This window comes from Miniopterus natalensis, chromosome X (assembly GCF_054644295.1).
Source record: "Miniopterus natalensis isolate mMinNat1 chromosome X, mMinNat1.hap1, whole genome shotgun sequence".
Classification (NCBI taxonomy): domain Eukaryota; kingdom Metazoa; phylum Chordata; class Mammalia; order Chiroptera; family Miniopteridae; genus Miniopterus; species Miniopterus natalensis.
This window is the reverse complement of record NC_142103.1, coordinates 28310971-28322700: the sequence shown is the minus strand read 5'-3', so window position 1 is coordinate 28322700 and position 11730 is coordinate 28310971. Positions and strand designations below refer to the sequence as shown.

The 11730-nt window shown below is 42.2% G+C and overlaps 1 pseudogene; it reads left to right on the top strand.

The window, feature by feature from the left end:
- The first annotated feature begins 428 nt into the window (after positions 1 to 428).
- LOC107524009 (lysophospholipase D GDPD3-like) lies at positions 429 to 4853 on the top strand (annotated as a pseudogene).
- Positions 4854 to 11730: the final 6877 nt, after the last annotated feature.

Genomic DNA, 11730 nt, shown 5'->3' with positions numbered 1-11730 from the left:
ATGAGGGGAGCTTAATAACTTTGTAAGAGCCATTGCGAAGAGAAGGTATAAAGCTGGAGCTTAGCGATTAGAACAGGAGCCTTGAAATGAGGAGTGAATGTAGGCAGGGAGGGAGGTCAAGGAAAGGGACCGGAAGAGACATTTCTCCAAAGACATACAAATGACCAACAAGTATATAGAAAGATGTTCAACAGCTCTGATTAGGTGGTTCAGTTGTTTGGAACGTCATCCTGTACACCAAAAGTTGCAGTTCAATTCCCAGTTAGGGCACATACTTGGGTTGTGGGTTTGATCCCCAGTCAGGCACGCACAAGAGGCAACTGATCTCTCCCTCTCTCTCTCTCTCTCTCTCTCCCCCCTCTCTCAAAAACAAATCAATGAACATATCCTCATGTGAAGATTTAAAAAAAAAAGGGGGGGGTGCAGCCATGAGCCCTCTGTTGTGCTATGCCCTGCTGGCCCTGGGCAGCTATGCCATGCTCTCCATCTTATTCCAGTGCAGGCCTCGCCTGCTGCACACACCCTGGATTCCAGCCTTCTGTCCCTGACTGTGGGCCCACCGAGGAGAATATTGAGAGAGGCTGGAGAGCACCATGGAGGCCATGGAGAACTCCATGACCCAGAGAGCAGACTTCCTGGAACTGGACTGTCAGCTGACTCGGAACGGTGTGGTGGTATTGTCTCACAACGAGAACCTGTTCCACAATAGGGATGTGGGCAGCCTGGAGTTTGAGGAGCTGCCCCGCTATACAAGGAGGAGCTGGAGGTTTACTTCTCACCAGGCCATTTTGCACATGGGTCAGACAGGCACATGGTGTGTCTGGAGGACGTGTTCCAGAGATTCCCTCAGACACCCATGAGTGTGGAGGTCAAAGGGGGAAACCAGAAGCTCATTCACAAGATAGCCAGCCTGGTGAGACACTTTGACTGCAACAAAATCATCATCTAGTGTGGGGAGCCGCTGTGGCCCCAGGCACGGAGGAGCTGCCTAGGTGAGCTGCAGAAGTGCTCCCCTGCTCCCTGGGAGATGTGGGTGAGCTGCTGTGGCCCCAGGCACAGAGGAGCGGCCTGGGTGAGCTGCTGATGTGCTCCCCTGCTCCCAGGGAGATGTGGGTGAGCTGCTGTGGCCCCAGGCACAGTGCCTGGGTGAGCTGCAGATGTGCTCCCCTGCTCCCGGGGAGATGTGGATGAGCTGCTGTGGCCCCAGGCACAGAGGAGCTGCCTGGGTGAGCTGCAGATGTGCTCTCCTGCTCCCTGACCCAGTCCTTGAGGCACCAAAGCAATACTAATTTAGCTTGCGGCCATAAATTCTAGAAAGGCTAATTAGGAAGCTGACCCCGGCCTGAAGGGTTAAGGGATAGTTAAGCCACATACCAAGCCAAGGACTCAATCCTCCTCAAAAGTTCCCATTAGAAGCCGAGATAAAGATAGTTTCCAAGGTCTGAGCTCCTGCGGGAGGCAGGGTGTTTACTCTGAAAAAGCATTCGTAGGACCTTGGAGGAATTACTTTGTATCGGGCAAGGGGAAGAAATGTGGGGCGGGGTGCTATTCAGCACAATCAACAGTGCCTGTATATATTGAGCTGAGAAAATAAACTCGGGGCTGCGGCAGTTACGAGCTGCAGTCCTCCCGATCCCATCTTTTTTGTGTCTGTCTTTTCTCCATCCTCACCCCTTCCTCAGGACCGTTCGACTCTGCCGGCGGGCTCCGGCAATCTAGGCCTCAGAACAGCTCAGTCATGAAGAAGTACAAGGCTGCTGAGCAAACTGATCCCCCTCACATCCCCTTGCCTCCCAGATCACCGAGATGCCATTCTCCTTCACAATAAGCCGAGGATTCCAGTTGTTACTGCTGTATTACCTTGGGCTGCTTCCATTCATCCCTATCCCCAAGAGGTTCCTCATGTGCTTCCTGTTCACCATCATCAACAGGACCTACTTCCCATTATCCTGCCCTGGGCTGAACAAGCTGGCAGCTGTGGTTCCTAAATGGCTCATCATGAGGAAAAGTCTGGAGCAGTGAGAAGTGCAGGTGATATTTTGGTGCCTTAATGAAGACTCAGATTTTGAAGTGGCCTACAGTCTGGTGGCCACTGACATCATGACTGAATATTCCACAGCTCTGAGGTGCTACCTAGATAACCATAGAAGTAGCTGCCTGGGCCTCCTGAGTTGGAGGCCCTTGCCCTCTCCAATGTTTCTCTTTTCCAATACATATTTTCTTTTCAAAAAAAGAACTGCATCTGAGAATACATGTGTGCAGGAAGCTAGAATCCTTGTCCTCTGGAAAGACCACAGCCCCTACCCTCTCCTCTCTCTGTTTCCTTTACCAGTGAGAAGTTTCCTTCCTCTGACTTGTTTACCTGTTCTCCTGGTCTGGGGTCAGTTTCCTGCCCCTCTGCACCTCATTTTCTCTAGCATGCCCTCCCAAGTGTGTGCTCCAAGAGCACCAAGACCAGAAGGGTCCAGTCTAGGGCCAGATGCTGGTGCCCTGTGCTGAGAAGTGCCCACGACCCCAGGGCCTCATGCTAAGAAGGCCTCCCTACTGGGTGCTGAGATGGGGCTTCCCTCTCCTCCCTTGAGAGGAGCCCTGTTTCCCGTACACAAAAAGGGTGTCTGCCATCATGACATTCATTCCTGAGGCCCAATGCCACGAGCTGAGCCATCTTTGGGAAAAAACAGGTTTCTTTGAGTCGAGAGGCCAGAAGTGAACCACTGCCACTGAGCAGAGAGCCTCTTGAGGCAGCAGTGGAAGGCAGAGGGAAGAGGGGTTTGAGGAGACAGAAGGACAGTCCTCTCAGGGGCACTGCCCCTTCCTCCACACATCACATCACCTGCCTGGTCCTTCAGAGGAGCCCTGGGTGGCCTGAAACGGATAGCATTCTTCATGCAAGGAACCAACTAAGACAGGCACAGATGCACAGGGGCCATGAGGAGAGAAGGTGGTGATCATAAGAGTGGGCCACAGACCCCCAATGTCAAGCTGAGTTTGAGCCTGACCCCTTACTCCTTCTGGGGAAGGTCTCCTGATCCTGTGGCTGCTACGTTTCCCATGCTCAGTTCAGACTGAGCTCCCAAATGTGACAAAGGCTCATCCAGCCTCCTATGGTCCTCAGGCAAAAGGTGTATGTTTTCTATTCATACCTGGGGTCCCAGGGCCAGCCAGGGGCAGATGAAGGAAAGGGCTGCTGCAGGGGAGCCATGTTCCCTTTCTTCTCTCTTCTTCCCTGACCCTCATCCCCACGGCAAAGCTTCTTTCCCTTCCCTTTGCTTTGCTTTCTCTTTCTCCCTTGTCTTTAAACCCCTAGGTCTCCACAATCTGCACTCCCATCTTTACTTCCTTTCTCTCTGCCTCCCTCTCCCTTCCCCACTCTGCCTTCTTAGTCTTCCATCTCTCACCTCCCTGCCCTAGCATTCTGGGGGGTGTTCTGTTTCTGGCAGAATGCTGGACCCCAGTGAGATAGCAGAATCCTAAACTCCCATCCCACTCCTTATCTTCTGAGTGTTCACTGGAGACTTGGAGAAAGGAAGGGAGGCAGGGAGGAGCAAGAACCTTGGGGCCTGGGCTGCAAATGCTGCTAGTTGTGGCACTAGAGAAGGGAGTCAGAGCTGTTTAGAAGGGAGCCACCCAGGAGGATAAAGAACGAAGAAGGAGAGCTAGAGAGAGGCTTCACAACCCTCAACCGTCAATCATTTCTACTTTGGGATTTGGACAGTGCCATCAGGGTTTGTTTTCCAGAGTTGTTATGCCCGGTAAGTGCTTTCGTTCATCATTCTCTCTTACTAACATTGACGACTTCCACACCTGCCCTCAAGCCCTTTGAGTCTTGCCTAGATTACACGTTTGCATCAGAGCCTTATCCATTTTGGGGGACATGAACATCTGAAAAAGACATGAATATGATCTCTGGAAAAATGTTCTACACACACACACACACACACACACACACACATGCATGCATGTGCACATGCACATGCATGCAAAAGCTGGGTATAACTTTAGAGATTTCCAATACCTCAAGATGCAGACACCCACCATAATCTCACCCATGGTATTTCCAGGAACTTTTCATCCCTGACCTCTGACCTTCACCATTTCCTGGGCCCATCCGTTTCCCTAATCACTCAGGACCACCTCCATGGTCTGCACTGCTAACTTACCTTCCGTTCTCTAGGATGGCCAGGATTTAGTTCCACTAACTACCAGTGACATTGACAGCCCCACTTAATAAAGCCCTTGATAAGGGTGAGGAAGAAATGTCAACACTTGGGCTCTTGTAAGGGAAGCTTTATCAGCCACATGGTCTCAAATGTCTTTGATTCCAGGAAAGCTGTGAAGGATCTGTTGTTCTGAAGACTCAAGTCCTGCAGTTCATGCAGCAGTAAGTACCCTGAGGACCACCAGGAATGGGGAAGGCTGGGACAGTCCAGGCCGCCCAAGTAGAGGTCAGCTCCTGAGAGTTTTCAAATACCCTTTGAGGTCCAGTCCATAGAGATAGACTGCCTTCATTGTCCCCTCACAGATATTACTTGATCTATGACTCTGGAGACAGACAGAGTCTCCTTGGTGCTTATCACAATGAGGCCTGCTTCTCCCTGACCATTCCCTTCATTCCAGACGATCCAGCCCTGTGAGTATCACAGCTCAAAGTCTTATTCTGGGGCATGTGTCTCCCCAGCAGAAACTGGTCAGCTCATGGAAACACCCACACTGGCCCGACCACCACATCCTATTCCTCTTTTTCTCTTAGAAACAGCTTGTTTGAGTACCTCAAGAACAACAGGCATACGAAGAACCTCAAGGACCCTAGTGAGTGTGGGATGAGGAAGATATGGCAGGGAAAGGGGGCATGAAGGGTCAGTCATAGGGCCCAGGGTGTGGCAATCCAGACCTTTGCTGTTCTTCCCCCACAAACCTGTGTTTTCAGCTGCTGAAATATACAAAACCTGACACTGTGAGCCCCCTCTGTGTGTTGCCCAAAACACAGCATGACCTTAGCTCCTTTGTGGTGGACCTGTGTTTCCAGTTGGTGAGCACTCGCTTCCTGCCTCAGGTAGTCCAAGAAAGACTAAAGTGGTTAGGAGGTGTAGAAGGTGACTGAGACCTGCACTCCTATTTTTAATTCAGGAAAGGATGCTCTTCTTCTGTGTCAACAGGGTGTTCGAGGAAGATGTGTGTAGACTCCCCTCCCCAGATGCCCCACTGCTCCCTCCCCCTGGCTGAGCTCCCCTCTCAGAACTCTCTCAGCTTCCCTGATCCCTTCCCTTTCCTTACTATTCCCTCTGTGTTCTCCTGCCTCCACTCTTCCCCTGAAGAATAACCTGTGTCATTTTTAAATCATAAATTCAATAAAAATTTAGAAATATGTTCTACACTGCCAAAAGAAAAATTTAAATGTGAGAAACAGGGAGAAAATATTTGCAAACAATATTGCAGACTTTGTGCTAATATTCCTGTACATAAAGGACTTTTGCCCACCAGGAGCAAGAGAGACAAAGATATAAAAATTACTTATTAATTAAAAAGCAAAATGTTTCTCCGATAAATGTCTGCACAGAAGCCAAACGACATTGTCCAAAGAAATATCCAGAGATGTCACAATGAGTAAAAATCCAATTTGCAGAAAATCATTTATGTGACTGAAAAATTTTAAAAAATATATATGTGCATATACACATGCACACACACACATATATACACACATGTTTATATATGTATATGTATATAAGACTTGGAAATATTTTAAGATAAGTAAATACCAACCTTACACATCTAGAAAATGTGCACCAGTCTATTTAAAGTGGATTTCTTTGGGTCATGTTGAGAGGATCATATAGATGAAAGATGTAGGATGGTTTTATTATCTAAATATATATTTAATAGTGTTTAATATTTTGTAATTAGAGGAATTTGTTGAGACACTTGAAAATATCTAACATGTTGACAAAAACTCATATATTTACTAACTCAAAAATTTTCATGTTATATTGTTTTATAAAAAGTTATAAAAATACGGTTTGGCAGTTTATCTATGTATGTGTATGTGTTTTTTGTCTTATGTTTCCCTCATTCCAAATATGCACATCGTTGCGTCCTTATTTCTCTTCAGCTTACCCAGAGGTTGGATATCCTCTCTCAGGGCGTAGAAACCCAGGAAGGGACTGCTGCTGAGGGGACAGGGTGGTGGGGGGCTGGGTGAAAAACACCAGTAAGTTCTGGCTAATTCATTGGAGCTCAGGCCCCTATCTCACTCTCTTCCCCTTAGGGAGCCTTTAGGTCAGACCTCCAAAGCTACAATTCCGGCTGTGACCACCAGGGAGTAGCTCCTCCCCGCCCCTCCCCAACCACCCCCAAAGGAAAAGGCGATTTTTTTTTTCCTGCTCTCATTTCAGTGCCCCACCAAATGGTTTGTTATTTTCTTTATCAATTTCTGTTTGGCCCCTCGTATGACCTCTCTAAGGTGAACTGAAGTTATTGTTTGCCATGTGACTATATAGATATCTTTAACTTCGCCCTTCTTTAGGTAAGTCTTTTATTTTTTAAAGAGTTTATTAAAGTAATGCATGATGGGATAATGTCCACTCTATAAAGCTCAGTACCAGTGTCTGCATCACCATGTAATGTCTGAATTACGCCAGACAAGCTCCTACACCTCCCTAAACCTCAGCAACTTCAGGGAGGGCAAGGAGTGTTAATTCCGCAGATACAGATGTCCTTGTGAGGAATACGTGAAGGAGCACAATGTAAGGCAGCCCACACAGAGCCTGGTCACAGTTGACTGTCAGAGTTCTCTGGGAACTCTACCTGCGAACACCTACCTGGGAACCAGTCCTATTAAATCTACTCGAAGCTTATGTGGAGGAGGCTTGGTTGGAAACAGTTGCCTAGTAGCAACTCTGGGGGCAGTGAGAACAGGAAGTTAAGTCTCCTCTGGCTGCTAGGACCCTCCTCTCTAGGGAAGGAACTTCCTGTCAGGACTCCATCTTACTTGTGTGGACTTGATCAAAGTTTGGGGCCCTCCACAGAATGCTAGAACCCCCCAGCTCCAGACTCCACAGATTCTCCTCATAAATACCTTGCGAGGACAGTGGTGACAGGTTACTGCCTTCAGACCGCACCAGTGGTGAGTTGTTCAGCGTGAATCCTCACGGGGCCGGAGGGATTCTAGGTCCCCTCCCCCACACCAACCCACGGGATACCCAGCCAAGCCACCTTTAGGTGGGGAGGGTTGTCGAGGGCCCAGGCTATTTTCCACTCTCTTGAGGAAATGGGTAGAGTGGTCCCTGATACACCGTCCTGGTTCCACATAGAAAACCGCCCCTCCTGTGGCTATGGTTATGACAAAGCTGAGATGTTCCCCTTGGATGAGGGGAACGGTCTGAGTCATCTATACCTCTCTGGTTCAGGATTTGGTGAGTGAGGAGGGTTACCCCGGGAAGGGAGTATTGGAAATTAACATTCTTTGGATGCATACTAGAGGTAGGGGAGGAGCAAGGAACCCAGCATTATTCTTGAATTTTTACACCAACCAGTCAGCATATTGTATTATCCCCATAGAAGTTTCTTAAGGCTTGCTTTATAGCCCACCATATGACCTGTTCTGGAATGTAGCATGGATTGTCATGTGCAGTGTTCTATAACAATTAACTAAGTTTTGTTATTTCTGTTATTTAAATCTCCTTCATTTAACTCATTTTTTGTCTGAATGTTTTATCTGTCACTCAGTGAAATGTACTAAAATTTCCCACTGTGACTGTGGATTTGGTCATTCCTTTTACTTCGGTCATTTTCTGCTGTGTGTATGTTTTCCATTTACTTCTATCAGTTTATGCTGTGTATCTTTTGGTTCTATGTTAAAAGGTGCATACAAATTTAAAATTTACTAATATTTTCATGTTGAATTGAACCTTTAGTCATAATGAAATGTCCCTTTTTCTCTAGTAATGTTTTTACTTAAGGTATATATTTTTCTCTTTTGAATGGTTATGCCAGCTTTCAGTGTTTAAATGGTATATCTTTTGCTATCTTCTTTTAATTTTCAGTTTTTCTTTATCTTTATATTTTACATATGTCCCTTTTAAGGAGCATCTGATTGAATGAATGTTTTTATCTAGACTTAGTGATCTTTGCTTTTTCATTTGAAATCTTCAGTCGATTTGCATGTAATGCAATACCGGATATAATTGCGTTTAAATTATTCTGTTTGCCTTACATTTATTTTTCTGTTCCAGTTTTCTTTTTCTCTCTTTTGTAACATATAATATATATTTTTAATTATTCAATTTTTGCCTTATTTAGCTTGGTAAACATTCTTTCTTGTTTTTGTCATGTTCATCCTTCAGATTACAACTTATATTTTTGCCTTATTACAGTTTAATCTTAGTTCTTTTACATCTTCTTGGTTAGCACAAGTACCTTCCAACACTTAGCTCAATTAATGCACCTCCTGATTTATTGTCATGCATTTTAATTACATGTACATATTCTTCAAGAAATTATCACTGTATTAAACAGTAAATACTCATTTTTATTTTCCTCCATATTTTCCAATGTCATTATTCTTCATTGTTCTTACATCTGTATGTGTCTCCATCTTGGATCATATTTTAGCCTGAGGGTGAATCTTTAGTTCGAGTTAGATGGTGACAAAATTTGCCTAGCTTTTCTTTGCATTAGTATGTTTATTTATTTAACTTCCATTTTCAAAAAATAAGTTTTTTAATATTTATTATTTTTTTACTTTAAATAATCTTTTATTTTTCAGTTACAGTTAACAGACAATATTATATTCTTTTCAGATGTACAACCCAGTGATTGGACAAGTCTTTTGTGAACACAAAATTCTGAGTATGAAGATACAGTTTCACTTTCTTCAAACTATCATTATTTCTGTCTCAAATTATATATCAGTCTAATTTTTACTCCTTTGAAGATACTTCGTTGTTTTACTCTCTCATCTTTGAATAGTTCCATTATTTGGGTTTCAACAGCTTTACTATAATAGGCCTGGGTTTGGTTTTCCTCATACCCCACTATACTTGGCATATATACTGCTTTTTACATTTCTTACTTGATGTCTTTTGTTACTTTTCAAAACTTCTCAAACATTATATCTTGAAATACTGTTTCTGCACTATTATTTTTCCTTCTTTATAGGACTCCTATTAAACATGTTTGCTTTATTTACCATACCCCTTTTACCTTTGCCCCATCTCTTCCTGTATTATTCATCATTTTGTCTCTTCATACTTCATTCTGGATATTTTCTTCAGATATTTCATTCATTTCTCTGATTCTCCCTTCAGTGTGTCTAATATGCTGCTAATCCTATAATTGTTCTTAATTCCAGTTATTGCATTTTTCAGTTCTAGAAATTCTGTTCATTTTTATATTTTCAAATTCTTGGGTAAAATTTTCAGTCTTTTATTTTCTTGACAGTTATAAACATGGTTATTTTAAAGTTTATATCTAATACTGCCATTATCTAGATTTCATGTGGATAGTTTTTATTGCATTTTTTTATTTCTTGATTTTCAATGATGTTGTCTTATTTCCTTTCTCACGTAGTTATTTTTAAAAGATTTCAGGGAACTATATATAATAAATTGTAGATTTATTTACTTCAGTCTTAAGATGAGTTATCTCCCTCTAAGAAAGAGTTTCTTTCTTTTTTTCTGTCTAACAGCCTCCCAGATGACAACCAACAATCCCAGATCTGGTGATTGAAATCATTAATCTGGACTTTAGTCCTTTGCAGGGCTGGTCTATTTCCAGTTTACCTTTACTTGCTTTTACATAGCTCCCCTCCTTGACAGGCCAACTTCAGCTTTTATGCACTTAGCCTGACCTCTGTAGAAAATTTGGCACAAATTTTCAGCATTTAAGCATCATACATTCCTCCTTAGGAATCATAAACTGCTGCTATTAAAAAAAAGCAACCCCAAACGCTGAGATTACCTCCTGGAATTTCTTTTTCTCCTGATCTTTGCTCCATAATATCTTCTGGCATTGATCGCTCTTTGATGCCTTTAAATAATTTTTTAAAAATAATTTTTCACACTTTTCTAGCTATTCTCAGTTGGATATTTAGCTAGTCCAACTTAGTTAGTCTCATTGCTGGAAGCAAAACCCTAAATTTATTTTTTAATGCTTAGTTTAGTGTAGTCCTTATTATCATTGTTATCTTTTGCAGTGTGTCTTCTTTCTAATGTTTAGAAAATAACGTAACAGAAACAGGAAAACACATGTAATATGCTTTTCATGAAGTATTCCAGATGGACATGTCTGGCCAGCACAGGTCCAGTACCTCAGGTGTTTTTTTCACTTTATCATTTTGCCAGTGCACATTATATTGTCTTATCCTCTCATCCTTGATTGTTTGCTCCTGCTTCTGAGGACTTCAAGTCTCTTCCAACCCTCAGCCACTTTCATATTTCAGTCATTCCACTGACAATAGATTCTGGGTCTCCACTCCACTATATCCTCCTGTCTTATGTCAATGTATATATAGAATATATATATATATATACACACACACATATATATATTCATTAGAGGTAATGTTTTTCCAAAAGTAAATTCAAAAAGGGCAATTGTTTTATCAGCATGTGACCTTTTTAAATTGTTGGTGAACTGGTGAAGAAATAGACTCATTCATTCACTCTTGATGAGCGTGCAAATATATATACAGGGTGAGGCAAAAGTAGGTTTACAATTGTGAGTACCCGAAGCACAGAGTTTATTCTTGTATTATTACTTATTAATTATTGTGTTATTTTCCATATGAGTAAGTAAACCTACATTTGCCCCACCCTGCATATATAAATGCCTCTTACAAAAGTTTCTTAACATTGAAAACATTCATGTTTTGACCAGAATAATCTACTTATGGGAATTATTGCATTGAAAAGTATAAACAAATACATAGAATGTATGTATAATTCTTTTCATAGTAACATTGTTTATAGTAGCAAAATCTTGAAATGATTTGTTGAAATTGAAAACTTTTAGTAGATTAAAGTTTATGATAATTAAAAATTTAACTGAAATAATAAGCTAATGTATAAATTATATGAAAATCAGATTATTATTTACACATTTTTAAATATGAAAAAGATATATTTTGGATTAATCATTTATTCCTTTCTGAACTCCTAGCTCAGTGTAATTCAACCCTCAGTTCTTGTTCGGTAAACAGGTGACCTTAGCTTTAATTTCTACAGTGTCTTTAAAGGGAAATCATGTTAATTTGGTAAATGATAAAAATCAATTAAATATTTCTAAACATACAATGTCATAAAAAAATTGCTAAATGAAAACAGCAGGTTACAGATATATTTTACCATATGATTACATTTTGAGAATATATCTGTGTAAGTGCTAATACGTTCCATAGCATACATATATACAGTGCCAAACATATTCACATATCTCCTTTCCCCCTTTCCCTCCCCTCTTCCTCTCTCTGCCTCTCTCTCTTTGTTAAACTGTCTCATTGCATCCCAATGTTGATACCAGACTCAGATTGTTGCTAAGGCTCAATCGTATTCAGCTTTGATGGTTTGGGCAAGAATACTTCAAAGATAGTTCCTATAATATAATACATGATGTCTCATTGTTTCTCTTCTTGTGGTATTTGTCAGTCATTGGTGAAAATTGTATAGATCCATTATTTGTGAGTTTTTAAATGGTGATATTCAAATTCTACCATGCCATCTTTATATATTAACC